General features: G+C 47.3%; 1 protein-coding gene across 6 annotated transcripts in view; it reads right to left on the bottom strand.

The window, feature by feature from the left end:
• NFATC2 (nuclear factor of activated T cells 2) overlaps positions 1-15,400 on the bottom strand; it is a gene marked incomplete at its 3' end in the record, with an annotated part of 138,836 nt that overhangs the window by 14,716 nt on the left and 108,720 nt on the right. The gene's annotated exons all lie outside the window — the stretch shown is intronic.

Genomic DNA, 15,400 nt, shown 5'->3' with positions numbered 1-15,400 from the left:
CTACTCCCTCAGTTTCACCTGCTGTACACAATCATTCTCCATCATGAATATAGTGCCTAACCCTAGTCACACTGCAAGTGGCACAAATCATATATGGAAGGGGGGAGGGAAATAATTCTGCTCCGGACATTCGTTTCTACATTTTATAACCTACCAAGGAAGAACTGCAGGGGGGGGGGGAATCTGAAACGTACAAGTCTTTATGAAAGTTCTCATCACATGGCCTCAATTCAATATTGTTTCACTTTTCCAGTCAGACCTCATTAAAGTCCCACCGCACAGTATTTGCTTTGACAGAAACATTAAATGACGTATTAGTATAATAACGCATTGCCATCCATAAATGCTCTTTGCTACTGCAGTAGAATTTTTTTCCCAGTGTTTCCCTTTCCAGACATCTTCGTTCAGTCAATAAATGCAACTGCCACTTTTCAAAAGGGCTGCCTGGCCCCATCGCCTAAAAATGACACCTGCCGTTTTGCTTTTTTTAAAGAATGGCCCACAGCTTCTCCACTGACCCTTTCACTTTAGGACCTTTTAAAAGCAGGGACTACCCCAGACACAGGAACACTCGGCCCTCCAGATGTTTTGGGAATACAACTCCCATCATCCCTAGCTAACAGGACAAGTGGTCAGGGATGATGGGAACTGTAGTCTCAAAAGATCTGGAGGGCCGAGTTTGCCTATGCCTGGATTACCCCCAAGCTGCTGGCCATTCTTGCTGCTTTTAGAGTCAGTATGGGATTCCTTAGACCTGGGACCAAAATGTGACCCTCTCTGCCTCTCCATCTGACCCTCAGGACCCTTCCAGAACACCCCTTCCTCAGCCACACACCCTCTTCCCAGGTAATAACTCTTAGCACCCCTGCTTCTCGCCCTCCTCAAATAAATTGTCCCTGTCTGGAAGGTGTCCTTGATCAAAAACCAAAAGCCGTCTTGTTATCTATTTCCTTAACATGTGATGGGTGAATGTTCCACAGGGCGGTTGCCACTACCAAGAAGGCCCTCTGCCTGGTTTCCTGTAACTTCACTTCTTACAGTGAGGGAGCTGCCAGAAGGTCATTGGAGGTAGACCTCAGTGTCTGGGTTGATTCTTCTTCATGTATACAGGGTTGAAGCTGTCCAGGGCTTTGAAGGTCAGCACCTTTAAATTTACATTGGCTGCCCACTCCCTTTTGCTTCTGGTCCCACCTACCATTGCCACATGGACCCCAGAAGGTGGCCCAGACAGGAATTTGGCCCTCAGTGTGACAAACTTCCTCTAAATGAAGTTTAGCCGCAGAGGGAGAGGGTGAGCTTCCCCAGTACTATTTCTCTAGAAAAGATGTGCCAGAACTGAGTTCCAGCAAAAAAGCCCTGAACTTCCCAGGTGCATCTAGCTGGTCAGGTACTGAACTACCAGAAGGCTGAGTTTCATGCCCTTCTTTTGTTAAAAGCAAATAGGCTGGATAAAAATACTTTAACATAAAAACAAACACCTGTTCTTTGCCCGAGGAATCTAGGTCTCAAGCAGAGGTCTTTCACATCACCTGCAATCTAATCCTCTTATTGGGAGATGCCAGGAATTCAGCTCTTCGTGTGCTCTACCGATGAACTGCCACCCGTTCCCCAATGTCCCCAGGCAACTGGGAGGGAAGCAGAGGCAGAGAGGTTTGTTCCCAGCAAAGGGCCTCCTTATCCACACACACTGAGTCACTGGTCTGCAAAGCTCCACTCCAGCTTGCTGCGAAAACAGCCAAGGCCCTGTCAATCATTAATGCCACACCTGAGCCTGCAGAGTGATTAGCTGAAAAGTCATTACGTTTCTGATGGCCAGAGGACTTTCACACAGTTAATCAGTTAATGGAGGTACTGTGTGCATGCAGGCTGCTTAATTCCCTGGAGATCAAGTTACAGGGATAATGCTGTAAAGTAAATGTAGATTATAAGACAAAACAACAAATGGTGAGCATGGACAAGTTTTATATTAAAAAAACAACAACCCAGTTACAACCCAGTCCTGCTTATGTTGACCCAGAAGTAAGTCCTATTGAGTTCAATGGGATTTCAAAGTTGTTGGCGTCTGTCTGTTTCGGGAGACAATGGAAGAGTGTGCCTTTGTGAGTGAAGTCAAACATTTGGAAGGTTACAGCGCCTACTGTGGCTGTAGAAACCGATATGGAAGAGGCATGTTTTGTTGCAGCTGGGAAAGGGGATTTGCCTCTATATAATTGTGCATCAGAGTGCAGGTTTGGAATCGGAGGAAAGAAGGAGCAGAGGTCCCCCACCCTTGCTGTAATTCACCAATTGACAACCTCAGCTGACTTTAACAAATGGCAGCCAGACTATCAGCACATGACAAGCAGATCAGCAGCTGCTAAAAAGCTTACTACCTAATGCATTAATAGTTTGTCCCATAGTAGGTAGAATCTGAATAACTATAGGTTCATGGTGCCTTTTTGAATAAACATAGAAACCTTGAGTGCTGTGGAATTCTAGTGTGTGGCATATACTATTTATTTAGCTTCAAACAATGAAGTAATCATAAAGTACAATTTTGCAAAAATAATAAAAATTAAAAATAATATGTAGCCAGATGGTTTTGGTTGATGGGGGTGGTGAAAGGAAAACCATGTGTGTCTGAGTCAAGCATTTGGCTCTCCTAGCTAGTAAATTGCAGAGAACATATTAAATGGGTGCTTAATTTTAGTTTACACACGATTGAAGTCAGTGTGTACTCATTCACACGTTAGAATTTCTCAGGGAGCAGACACTAGCTTTCTAACTTGGGGAATCTGGTTAGCCTGAGAAAAGAAACAAGAAAACCTACGTTTTTTGTTTCTGCTCAGAAACTTCACTCGGCTTCCGAGACGCTTCTTACAGTCTTGCTTCTGAAAAGGTTTCAGTTGATGTGAACATGAAGAGAGAGCTTTTTGAATTGTGGTACCCAGATTACGAAACGGCCTCCCAGGAGAGGTAGGTTTGCTTCTTCCACCTCCTGGTCCATTCCCTGCTTTTTAATAGGCATGGAAGGCAATGGGCTTCTTTTTTTCAGTCAACATCGTCTCGATTTTATTGCTTCTCTCTGATTCATATTGTTTTAATTATCTGTTCTTTTATTGTGCTGTAATTTTTATTGCAATATTGTCTTATCTGGTTTTACTGTTAGCTGCCTTGTTCCAGCTTGTGCAGAAAGAAGCGTTATTAAAAATAAATAACTGGTGGGGCACTCAGCGAATAGGGTTGAATCTAGTGCTACTTCTACTTAAGAGCAGATTCACAAAAATTAATGAACATAACTAACCTATGTTCATTCATTTCTAAGTGCCAAACCAAGTAAAAATTAGTCTCGTTTATTACTTGCATGAAACTGGGTGATCAATGCAAGACGTGGTTCTATGTGGGGAAAGCTCAATTGGGTTGGAACTGCAAAGTTTTGTGTATAAGTCCATTTAAAATGGATTCCTCCTTCATCACTATCCCATCCTTCTTAACAGAGGCGAAAGCACAATTTCAACAATTTCAGATTGCAGCTCTCCCAACAACCTTTGCAACACCGTTCACTCTCATAAACCTGAAAGTTAGTCCAATTGATACTACTGGTCTGCAACCTATTGCAGATTAAGTGTGCACAATGGATATGGTGCTTTACAGAGCAATTATAAGCAAAAAGACAAGTCCCTGCTCTGAGGAGCTTTAAATCTAAATGCCAACAGTAGAGTACACAACAGGAGAAAAAGGGAAATGAAGCAGAAGGGGAATTTATATAAAGGCAGTGGGTTAATCCACAAAGCCTAGGACTTGCCGATCAGAAGGTCGGCGGTTCGAATCCCCATGACGGGGTGAGTTCCTGTTGCTCGGTCCCTGCTCCTGCCAACCTAGTAGTTCGAAAGCACCTCAACTTGCAAGTAGATAAATAGGTACCACTCTGGTGGGAAGGTGTCAGGGAACTGCCATCGGAAAGAGAGTTGGTGCCGGGGCTCCAGCAGACTCGGAGAGATTCTGCAGCGGAGGAGGGAACCAGCAGGGGGAGAGCAGAAGCTCCGGCAGAAGGGGAGTCGGAGGAGGGAGGGCTCTGGGATACTTCTAGTGAGAATAGTGCAGAGGTAACAAGACCCCCGTTGGCAACTCCCACCCTTCGCCGGAAGCTGTCACGTAGAGAGTCACGAAGGCGCATGTCCGTGAAACAACTTTTATGTTGGAGTAAATTTCGTAGACGCCCACTGTCAGATTCTACCAGCGACTAACGGAGTCACGCCTTGCGAGGCTCCGTTAGTGCCTCGGTTTGGATGACCAGCCAAACACCAGAGGGATCAAGCTTTTACGCACAAGCAGCTCATTATCCCATCACAGCAATCTGACAGTGTTTGTAAGCTGCTTGTGCAAGCAGAGGGCATCATGAGCGACCCAGCCGGAACCGCAGGAGCTGGAGCTGGCGCAAGTCCTAGCCTGGAGGAAAGGTACAGGGCGATGGAGGTCCAGCTCGCGCTGCAAACGGCGAGGCTGGAGGAGAGGAGGGCTCAAGATGCGGATAAGGGGAAAACCGCCCCACTTGCCAGAAAGGTGCCTGGATTGGTGCAGCGATTTGGGGGGGATCCCAGGAACTATCAAGCCTTTAGAACGGAGATGCAATATGCTCTCAATATACTGTTTGATGACTTCACCGATGAGAACTCTAGAGTGGCGTACGTGATTAGCCATCTAGAGGGAGGGGCGAGGGACTGGGTTCGACCTCTGATGGCAGCCAACAATGATATCTTAAAGGACACGAGGAAGTTTTTTCACGCCATGGACTTGATGTTTTCCAGCGAGATTGAGCTGGGGGTGGTGCGGAGGCAGTTGATGGGGTGCAAACAGGGGAGCCGATCTGTACGTGAGTACTGGACTGAGTTCACTATGCTTATTCATAGACTGGGGTGGGATCTAGCAAGTGAACCAATTCAAATGTTATTTGAAGAAGGGCTCTCCCCAACTGTGAAAGATGAACTTTCCCGGGCGCCCAGGGCGGAGTCTATGGACCAGCTGACTAAATCTGCACTGTCCATAGGAGCGCGCCTAGAAGCAAGAGCGTTGGAAAGGCGGGAAGGAAAGGGGGAACGTTGGAAGGACTTCCGCATTCCAGAGATTCCGGAGCAGTCTTTCCCGCCCGCCGAACCGATGGAGCTGGGAACAGCGCGCGCGCGCGCAGTTTCAAACACCAGTGAAGGGCGGAAGAAGGAGGGAAAGAGCGCCAAGAGATGTTATCTCTGCCAACAGCCAGGGCACTTTGCCAGAGTTTGTCCGCAAAGGAAGGAATGGCAGGGCATGGCGGGAACTGTTGGGGGAAAGGAGGAAGGCGAAATAGAGGAGCCAGTAAAAGCCAACGCCTGGTTGCCAACATCAGGGCACAGCAGCCAGGCCAGGGAGTAATGAATGTGCCCACGCCGGAACCTCCAAGACCAGCGCTTGTGATAGAGGTGTTGCTGGAACTGTCAAACGGACACCCACTAAAGATAAAAGCGCTATTGGATTCAGGCAGCTCCTGTAATTTCATGAGTAAGGAGTTTGCTGCTGAACACCAGATACAAACTCTCCCATTAAGTAAGCCTTTGCAAGTAACCACGATTGATGGGAGGGAACTGTTGGGGGGAGAAGTGAGCCAACAGACTGTACCAATGATTATGAGGGTGGCTAGACACACAGAACTGATAGCGTTTAATGTAGCCACCTTGGGAGGAGCGCCCATCATTCTGGGAATGAGCTGGCTGGCACTACACGATCCGCTAGTAGGCTGGCATCAGAGGGTTGTTTCCTTTGGTTCAGCACATTGCCTAGAACACTGCAAGGAGGGAGAGGGTCAGGCAGGGGCCAGAGCCACTCTAGCAGGGATGGAAGTGACTGACAAGGGGAAGGTGCCACCACAATACGCTGATTTGATTGACGTCTTCAGTGAAAAGGAAGCTGATAAACTGCCCCCGCACAGACCCTTTGACTGTCAAATCACCTTACTCCCAGGAGCACAATTGCCAGTGGGCAAGCTGTATGCCATGTCAGACCGTGAGATGCAGGAGTTAAGGGAGTTCATTGACAAGAACCTCAAGCGAGGTTTCATCAGAGAGTCACGAGCGGTGGGGGGCAGCCCAGTGTTCTTTGTGGACAAAAAAAACACGGGCAAACCCAGGCTTGTGTGTGATTTCAGGGCCCTAAATGCTGTGTCAGAACCAGTGACTTTCCCTATGCCCAGAATTGATGACATTCTGACACGGGTGAGAAAAGGGAAGATTTTTACTAAGCTGGACCTTAGGGGGGCATATAACTTGATACGTGTGAGGAAGGGGGATGAGTGGAAAACCACTATGTTCACCCCCTTGGGGGCGTTTGAGTACCTCGTTATGCCTTTTGGATTACAAGCGGGCTCCGCCTGCTTTCAATCATTCATGAATCACGTCCTGGGGCCATTGCTTTACAAGAACTGCGTGGCGTTCTTAGATGACGTCCTGGTGTACTCAGAGAATGAGGAGCAGCATGTGCGAGATGTTAGAGAAGTACTGAGCAAGCTGCGAGAAAATCGGCTGTGGGTGAAACTGGAGAAATGCCAGTTTCATAGCAGGGAGGTGGAATTCCTGGGGTACCGGTTGTCTGACAAGGGGTTGGCTATGGATCCCAGCAAGGTTCAAGCGGTACTGGAATGGAAAACACCAAAGACCAAGAAGGACGTGCAAAGGTTCCTGGGCTTCGGAAACTTCTATAGGAAGTTCATCAAGAATTTTGCCCATTTAACAGCGCCCATCACGGATTGTCTTAGCAGCAAGAAAAAATTTGCTTGGACGGAAGAAGCGCAAGGGGCATTCGAACGCTTAAAGGCAGCGTTTGCGTCGGAGGAGCAACTTTTGCACGTGGATCTACGGCAACCAATGCGAGTGGAGACGGACGCGTCAGACCGAGCGGTAGGGGCCGTGCTTCTCCAGCCGGGGAAAGATGCGTCTGAATGGAGACCGTGTGCATTCTTCTCGCGGAAGTTGAACAAATCCGAGAGGAACTACACAGTATATGACCGAGAACTGCTCGCCATTCATGAAGCATTCCGGAGATGGCGGCACTTGCTGATTGGGGCACAGCACAAGGTTCAAGTCCGGACTGACCACAAAAATCTGGAGTACTGGAGAACAGCCCGAGTGCTGAACCAGAGACAAGTGAGATGGGCCCAGGAGTTCTCCAAATTCAATTTTGAGATTCGTTACGTGCCAGGGTCCGAGAACGTAAGAGCGGACGCTCTTTCCAGAAAGCCTGAGTACTTAGAGGGGGAGGGCGCGCCGGAAGCAAGGCACGTAATCCCTGAAGACCGCTGGGTGTGTGGGGCGGCTTTGGTGGGGCAGAAAGAACTGTTAGAGGGCACGGAGAACGACGAATACGCCCAAGAGAAACTCAGAGAACTCAGGAGGACAGCGGAGAACACAGGGGGGTTTGAAGAAAAGAGTGGGGCGTTGTATTACAAAGGGGCACTGTACATACCCGATGGGGAACTGAGGGGCAGAGTACTCAAGCAGTTGCATGATAGCCCCACAGCGGGGCATTTTGGACAGCACAAAACCATGTGGTTGGTTACCAGGGATTTTTGGTGGCCCAAGGTGAGGGAGGATGTACGGGAATATGTCAGGGGTTGCGACAGGTGCCAGCGAGCGAAAGGGGAGAGGGTGGCGCCAGCGGGGCTCTTACAACCCTTACCCACACCAGAAAGGCCATGGGAGGCAGTCTCCATAGATTTTATGACGGACCTGCCAAAATCCAAGGGCAAAACGGCGGTCATGGTAGTGGTAGATCTATTAACTAAGATGTGTCATTTTATAGCCTGTTCACATGCGGTCACAGCGGAGGAAACCGCCAAGTTGTTCGTAGAGCATATTTTCCGGTTGCATGGCGCCCCCTTGAGGGTGGTCAGCGACAGAGGGAAACAGTTTACTTCCAGGTTCTGGAGGAAACTTATGAGCTTACTGCACGTGGAAATCAATTTCTCCACTGCCCGGCACCCGGAAACAAATGGGCAAGCGGAAAGGGCAAACGGGATTTTACAACAATACCTGAGGTGTTATGTAAAGGACCGAGAAAATGATTGGGTAGATAAGTTACCTCTGGCAGAATTTGCCTACAACAACGCTGAGAACGTGTCCACAGGGCTGAGTCCCTTTCTGGCAAATTATGGGTGTCATCCCAGGGCATTTCCAGGAGAAGGAGGGGAGAGGTGGAGTGTGCCGGCGGCGGAACATTTTGTTGAAGAGATGGAAGCCATCCACCGTCAGCTACAACTTAACTTAGAGAGAGCCAAGGAAGAATATAAAAAGCAAGCAGACAAAAATAGGAGGGAAGGTGAAACTATAAGGGTGGGAGACCGGGTGTGGCTATCCACCCAGGGACTACCTTTCAAGGGGGGTTGTAAGAAACTGAAACCCAAAAGATTGGGACCCTTTGAGGTCATACAGCAGGTGAACCCAGTAGCATTCAAACTCAGACTGCCCAATCACATGAAATTGCACCCAGTATTTCACAGGTCATTACTGTCGCCGTACCGAGAGGGACGTGAATGGGGGGGGGGAGCGTGAGAGAGAGGTCTCCCGAACGCCCGTGATAGAAGAGAGAGAACGCGACATGAACGTGGCAGGAATCATTGATTCCAGGTGGAAGGGGGATCAGGTGGAATATCTGGTAGAATGGGAGGGGGAAGTAGAGTCGGAAAACACTTGGGTACCCGCTGAGGTAGTCAATGATGAGGTTTTAATAGAAACATTTCATAGGCGTTTCCCAAAGAAACCGCAACCCGTGGCACGATTTAGAAGGGAACACTTTGGGACCACTGATGAGGAAGGAGAGTTTGGAGGGTTCCCAGAGTCAGGGGTGGGTGAGGAAGCCGACTCCGACGAAGAAGAGGAAGACGGGGAGAGAGACGGTACGCCATGGTTAGAAGTGTTTGAATCCTCGGACGACGAGGAGAGTTCCTTTAGGGGCTTTCCGCCTTCACCGCCAGTGGGAGAGGACGCGGGGGGTGAAGGGGGCCCTGAGGGGGAGGTGGATGTCAGGGAACTGCCATCGGAAAGAGAGTTGGTGCCGGGGCTCCAGCAGACTCGGAGAGATTCTGCAGCGGAGGAGGGAACCAGCAGGGGGAGAGCAGAAGCTCCGGCAGAAGGGGAGTCGGAGGAGGGAGGGCTCTGGGATACTTCTAGTGAGAATAGTGCAGAGGTAACAAGACCCCCATTGGCAACTCCCACCCTTCGCCGGAAGCTGTCACGTAGAGAGTCACGAAGGCGCATGTCCGTGAAACAACTTTTATGTTGGAGTAAATTTCGTAGACGCCCACTGTCAGATTCTACCAGCGACTAACGGAGTCACGCCTTGCGAGGCTCCGTTAGTGCCTCGGTTTGGATGACCAGCCAAACACCAGAGGGATCAAGCTTTTACGCACAAGCAGCTCATTATCCCATCACAGAAGGTAAACAGCATTTCCGTGCATTGCTCTGGTTCGCCAGAAGCGGCTTAGTCATGCTGGCCACATGACCCATAAGCTGTATGCCGGCTCCCTCGGCCAATAAAGCGAGATGAGCGCCACCACCCCAGAGTTGGCCACGACTGGACCTAATGGTCAGGGGTCTCTTTACCTTTAATGCATGTTAGGGATGAGGGAGAAATTGGTTTAGCTCACATTTTAATGCAAACTTCCCCAATTTGCACTTTTCTGGATCAATACACAAACCAAAACACAGCTAGCCTTGAGCTATGGAAAGGCAGCATACAAGTAAAATGATGTACAGTATACATTACAGTATTTTTTTATTGAGCTATTACTCTCTTTCACATGACTAGCTAAGTCAAACTGCAGTTTTAGTATGGATGAGCTATGAGCTTCCAGGAAGGAGATCATGGTTACTTTCCTCTTCTGCGGTTGTCATCTGCAGCACTGCACCCACAGGGTACTAAAATGTTAGTACAGAAGGAGTGGGTCAACTCAGAGCAGAAAAAGTAGACCAGAATGGAAAGAGGTTCAGTAGACCCTGCTCACTGCCATTCTCATACTGAAACTTGCAGCCTCCCAAATTGCATTTTTTTAAAAAGTCAGCTGTAAGAATCATGTGGTTCGGGCCTTATTTAAGTAGCCTCTCTTTCACTCAGGCCAGGTTTCAGCTAAGTCACAATATCACACCTGCACTCCATGACTGAGCTTTGGCACTGAAAACAGCATCAAAGACTCATGCCCAGGGCAATTCAAGCTCTGGTAGAAAGAAGTATATTTTTAGGTACAGAAGTGGTAAGACAACAACAACATAAAACCCTGTCAAAATCCCCCAAGGCTACCTTGCAATTAGAAGGGAACATGAAACTGGTACTGCAGCACGCCTCACTGTCTCATAAACAAGGCCCGCAATATATTGCGAAGAAGAGCACTGTGTTTAAGAGAAGAAGAGGAAGAAATGTTTGGTGTCAGAAACTTTCAGTATGAGCAAGTGACACTGACGGTAATGCCCTAGGTTTGGAGGTGAAAAGGGTGCCGATTAAAAGCAATCCACTAGGCACACTTTTGATTTTACAGTGGCTGGTGTGAAAAACCCATAGCTTTGTAAGGGTTAAGAGGATCAATGAAAACTGAGGTTGGGAACCAAAGAGCCTGTTGGGAATGCCAAAGGAACAGTTGTTTCTCCAGCACTTTGTTCCATCTCTTTCCCCTGCACTTTTTCTTCATTTGGGGTAAAGTTGAGGATTCCTGCTTGCAGTGACATACCATGGGTTGCCAGTGCCCCGGGACAAGTGTTGCACCCCCTGGTGGACTGGGCAGCTGGGGGGAGATGCGTTCCCCCCAAGAAGCTCCAGAAGGCAGCAGGAGTTCAGCCATGCAGCCTCGATGAGGAAGCCTGGCATGGGGACTCCACTGCCTGCTTGACTTCACTGAATGAAGAGCTGTCCGCTGGTCATACAATCACAGCTGATTTAAAAGAGGACTTACTCATTCATACCTATGCAAGAATAGGATCTTCTTAAACTTGATTCTTTAGTAAAGAACAAATCTGGCTTGGGAAAGTATAAGAGGTATAGTAGTTTTTCTTTAGAAAGTGAAAGGTGTTTTGATTGAAGAATCACTGTTTTGGGTGTGCACACCCATCTCACATTTGCCTTTGGACTCAACTAGTTTTTCAGAAACATTTAACAACATCTGACTGGTCAGAGGCAATAGCACATCAAAAGAAAAGCATGAGCGAAAGCAATGACCCTTTCAAGGCATTTTCAGCTGTCTCAAAAACATTTATCTATCGTTCTAGTGTGCATGCTAAAAGTGTTGTTTTCTGAACAGCATTCTCCCCCCCCCATTTATTACCCCCTCTTTGAGCTATAATTAGGGAACAGCTGAACATCAAAAATCTGGAGTGCAAATGCACCTGTTGCAAGCATACTTCAGAAAGTATCCATTCTTAAGAATGTTTTTACTGAGGTGATCTGTGGAGGATTGCTTGGTTGAAAAGGAGAAACGGAGGATTTCCATACAAATTTTGATGGGAAAGAACAGCAAACCAGCTGTAAATTCAAACTAACATTCCCCTGTAACTCATAGTTCTGCAGAGACTTGGCTGTAGAAATCTGTACACACTAGGAATCTGTTAACAGCTGGATGCAGGCTGCAACGGTATGTCCCAGTGCAATGCACTCTGCAGTCACCTATTTGCAGCCAACAGTAGTCAACTATCTTCCAGACTTGGAATTACCTTCCCTGATTGCCTGCCCAAGCCAAAAATGGAAAAGGAACGTCCAAAACACAGTTGAAAAATGCTTGGCAACCAAGCAAATCCATTTAGGGTGACATAAAACCTTAGTTTATGAGACGTGGACAGGGACCTCATATATTCTGTGTTTTAAAATCAAAACTATGGGTCAACAAAAGTTGAATTCCGCAACCTGTATAAATTAGGCAAAGTAAGTTGATCTGCAGATCCAGCTGTTGTGCATTATTTATTCTGCTTCTGCATTTCATAAGGAGAGTCACAGAGCTACACATGGTGCTGACCGCCCATTATTCCTGCTTGCAGATCACTCTGGATTCTGAGATTCCGCTAGACCAGGGGTCTGCAACCTTTAAGACAAAAAGAGCCACTTGGACCCGTTTCCGAAGGAAAAAAAACTGGGAGCCGCAAAACTCGTCATTATAAAAATAACTTTTTTGTCACTTTTTATTATTTCTTTGTTTGACCCCTCAGAATTACTCCTCCTCATAGAAATAAACGTTAAGTTAACAAGTTACCTTTTTGTGTGTGTGTGTTCTTCACTCCCCTTCAAAACAGTGACCAGCGTACATGCCCCCTTTCAATGCAGTGAGCAGCGTACATGCCCCTTACAATGTAGCGGGCGGGCGGGCGGGAAGGTGACATCGGCACGGTGAGTGACTACACGCACTGCCCCCATGCGACGTCACAGCCAGTACAGCGCCTGCCACAGTGGGGAGTGTCGGGGCGCACAATGCGCCTCCTCCCCTCACTAGTATCCGCCCCGGAGCCGCAGCAAAGGTGCAAAAGAGCCACATGCAGCTCCGGAGCCGCGGGTTGCAGACCCCTGCGCTAGACAATGCCCACACATAAGAACTAAAACCTGTTATCCTGGATGGATAACAGGTGCTGATTTGATTTGAGGATTCCCCCACCTCTCTAAAGGACTCGTTTATTTATCAGAACAGCTAATTTCTCCCCACACGCCTTTTGTTTGGGCTGCAGTCTATGCCATGGAGCAGTGCCTTCACTTTTGCATTGATCTCCTTGACTCTGGATTGATAATAAAAGAATCACCTGCCTTCATACTAACTTTTCCAAAGACTCCGTTCTTCCTCTGTTTTGAGCCTCTCTACCCTCAGAAGAATGGCAAGCGTGTACCCAGGACAGAAACTCTTTAGCTATGGTGCCTAATATATTCTCTAGGGAAGCCTCTCTGATCCCACTGCTGCCCTGTTTAGACAGGGAGCTTTGACACCTTTACTTCAGGGAACTTTTGCAGATTATTGCTCTTGGTCCTACACTTCTGCTGCCTTTTTAGCTCTATTTATTCTGCTATATTTGATCACTGCAAACTGATATTTTCTTCATGTATTTTCATTGCTCTATTGCTACCTTGAATATTCTTTAGAACGGTAGTTGTAAGTTTTGAAGAGAAAGAAAATTACATAATAATTAATGTGTCCTGTCCAACACAAACTGTTTAGCTAATTGCCTTATGGCTCAGTCACACATTCACATCCTGGAATTGGCAGACCTATGATCAGAAGAAGCTGCTGAAATGAATAAGCTTGACATTGCTATTTCAGAAAATTCCATTCCTAGCTAGAAAAGAGCAGAACAGGGCAAGGCTGGCAACCAAGAAACCTATTGGAAGCCGGTGGTGTCAATCACCATTTCTCCTTCATGCCGGTTGGCCACTAAAGTATAATGGTTCCTGCTGGTAATTCCTGACCCAGCTTTGAATTGGTGATATAGATGATGATGTTTCACAATTATTCTCATGAGCACTGGGGGGGGGGAATCACCCCAATTCTCCATCAAGTAATGAAAAGAGACGTTGCATCAGAAAATTATCAAAGGGGACAGAAAAGTTCAGAGAAACTCTGTGGAGTGCAGGTGGGGTTTGGGGTCCCCCCCCCGTGCTTTACCTGACTTTCAAATTGGCCAGTGGGTGTTTGTGAGTGAATTTCTACAGAAATTCTACAGAACATCTCTGGTCTGCACTGTGTAGCCTTCCTGGTTGCTTTTGCTTCCTGAAAACATTGGCTGGAATTTCCTGTAAGCACAGGAAGGTGGGGAGACTGCGTACTTTCCACCTGCCAACACAGCCATAGCTAGGTGATCTTGCACCCCTGGCAGAACTGTCCTGATTGCGCCCCCTAGCCATGGACAAATTTGCTCTTCTTTCTGCCTCTCCTCCACCCCCTCCTTCCACCCATTCAATTCACCCTCTATTGAAAACCATTTCTTATGAGGCAATAATCAATATTTATATTTATGGACATATTTTAGCTGATTTTTTGCGCCCCCCATTACCTCGCCACTCCCTAGCTATGGCCCTGCCTGTCAACTGTTCATTTGTTCTTATTTTATTTTATTTGAAGTGATGACTTGTCTCATTTTAAGGTAATTGGTGTGGATTTGCTTTTTAAGGTAAAAGGAAGAACTTCCCTTAACAACAAAATCTGTGAGCACACTGCACTGAAGTGCTCAGTAAGCCAGTCTTCCCAATTTCCGCATTGAAATTCAAGCTCAGGTGAATACATCATTCCTTTCTTGAGTTTTCTTCCAGATCAGGAAGTGCAAGCATTTGGGGAAGAAAGCAGAGGACTGCAGAAATATTTCATAGCAAGAAAAGAAGAAAACCACCCATGACCACTTTGCATTTATATGGTAAGCTCCACTCTGCAGCCACCAAAATTCTAAAGAAATTCTTAAGTGCCCTGCAAAAAAAGGTAGAAAAATTGAAATCTCTTTCTCAGAGGAAGAAAACTTCCAAGAAACTGGAGGACAGTTTTCAGCACAGAACTAATTATCAGAACTCAACTCCCCCAACTCTACCACTGACTTGTGTTGGTCTGTCACGGCACAGAATAGTTGTTTGAGTCTGTATACTTTTCATAACATCAAAATATTATGTTGTAGTTTTTCCTGGTTGCTTTCTGAACCACCCACTACGATCTGGCATGTTGCTGCATGAGAGCAGCACAGAAACAAACCCCCTGCCCCAAAGCAGCAGGGCTAAGGGTTGCATTTTTTTTCCTTCCTTCCTTCCTTCCTTCCTTCCTTCCTTCCTTCCTTCCTTCCTTCCTTCCTTCCTTCCTTCCTCATTTCTTTCATTTTTAAAAATGTCATCTGCAACCAGCTGTTGAGAATTTGGAGCTCATCAGGGCTTTGTTTGCTTCCTGCGGTTGAGAATTGTGACGGCTGCTCCCATTCCTCGGCAGACCAAATACCCCTCATGAAGCAAAGAGTGTCCAGGATGTCGACACTGGGGCTGCTAAGTTGTGCACATCACAGAACAGCTGGGACCATTTGTCAGAATGTTGTGCACAATGCAAGTCAATATCCAAGATTCACAAGCAGGAAAAGCGATTGCTACAGATTCACTTTGACTATATGATGCAAGTGACTTTATGCATATGTCGTTAGATTAGCTGATGAAATAAATCAGTCATGCCCATACTGTAGCCCATCTGACAACAAGCCAAAGCAGGCCTGTGAGCGATCTGCAGTGGACTCACCACTCACCTATGTAGCTTCCAGCACTCTGGCCAGGGAATTAAGTTTTTAACAGGGGTTGATACCTTGCAACGGCCTTTCAGCACCCTGGCCATCATTTTGCATTGCTCCACAATAATAGGGCAAGAGAGGGTGCTTCATGCCACAAAATTCTGGACTCACCGCTGTCCATGGAGGCGCAG

This window comes from Podarcis melisellensis (genome assembly GCF_964234715.1).
Source record: "Podarcis melisellensis genome assembly, chromosome: 6".
Taxonomy (NCBI): domain Eukaryota; kingdom Metazoa; phylum Chordata; class Lepidosauria; order Squamata; family Lacertidae; genus Podarcis; species Podarcis melisellensis.
This window is presented reverse-complemented; position numbering and strand designations above follow the sequence as displayed.